The sequence below is a fragment of the Procambarus clarkii genome, chromosome 44, assembly GCF_040958095.1.
Source record: "Procambarus clarkii isolate CNS0578487 chromosome 44, FALCON_Pclarkii_2.0, whole genome shotgun sequence".
Classification (NCBI taxonomy): Eukaryota; Metazoa; Arthropoda; class Malacostraca; order Decapoda; family Cambaridae; genus Procambarus; species Procambarus clarkii.
In genome coordinates, this window is record NC_091193.1 from 16,218,127 (window position 1) to 16,219,176 (window position 1,050).

Sequence of the window (1,050 nt, forward strand, 5' to 3'; positions counted from 1 at the left end):
CAAATCGGGCCTTGTATAGTAGGCTGAGAAGTGCGTTCTGGCTACTAGGTACGACATATATATATATATATATATATATATATATATATATATATATATATATATATATATATATATATATATATATATATATATAACAGTTTTAAAGCCTACATTAAGCAACACGGACTATCATATTCAAACTTTGAAAAATCTCCTAGAATTTTATTTTTATTCTTCAGACACTTAATGATATGAGAATATACTGATAGATTATAAGTTGTCAATCCTAGGAAACACAGGGGGGAGGTGGTTAGGAGGTCATGGAAAAACTAGGGTGGGGTTGACAGGTAAGATGAGTGCGCGCGCAACCCCAGAGATGCGCGCGCAACCCAGGAGGTGCGCGCGCAGACCTGCTGGACACTAAGCTGGACAGCACACATCCTCGCCCACTCTCTGCATCAGGGGCGGGGCCTTCATGGGCGGGGCACGTGGGGTAGTGCTTCAGGGGTAAGAGGGGAAAAATGAGGGACAGGTTTGAGGGGTGGAGGAGGGAAGGGGGAAAGAGGGGACACCTGCCCACGAGGCATGAGGGGCAAAAGCTCTGAAGACCGGTAGTCCGGGAAATGTTTATGTACTAGTGTACATTTCATTGTGTTTCAGTGAATTTATATTGTACTGACTGTGAGTTCGTGCTTCCTGCATGAAGTGTGTGTGTGTGTGTGTGTGTGTGTGTGTGTGTGTGTGTGTGTGTGTGTGTGTGTGTGTGTGTGTGTGTGTACTCACCTAGTTGTGCTTGCGGGGGTTGAGGTCTGCCTTTTTGGTCCCGCCTCTCAACTGTCAGTCAACTGATGTACAGATTCCTGAGCCTACTGGGCTCTATCATATCTACATATTCTACGTGTATTCGCCTAGTTGTATTCATCTATCTATCTCCGCCGGGTGCGGGGATCAAACTCCGGTCCATAGGTCCACGAGTCTAGAGCGCTGTCCACTCGGCCACCCAACCCCCTGAGTGGCGTGTGTGTGTACTCACCTATTTGTGTCTGCAGGATCGAGCATTGACTCTTG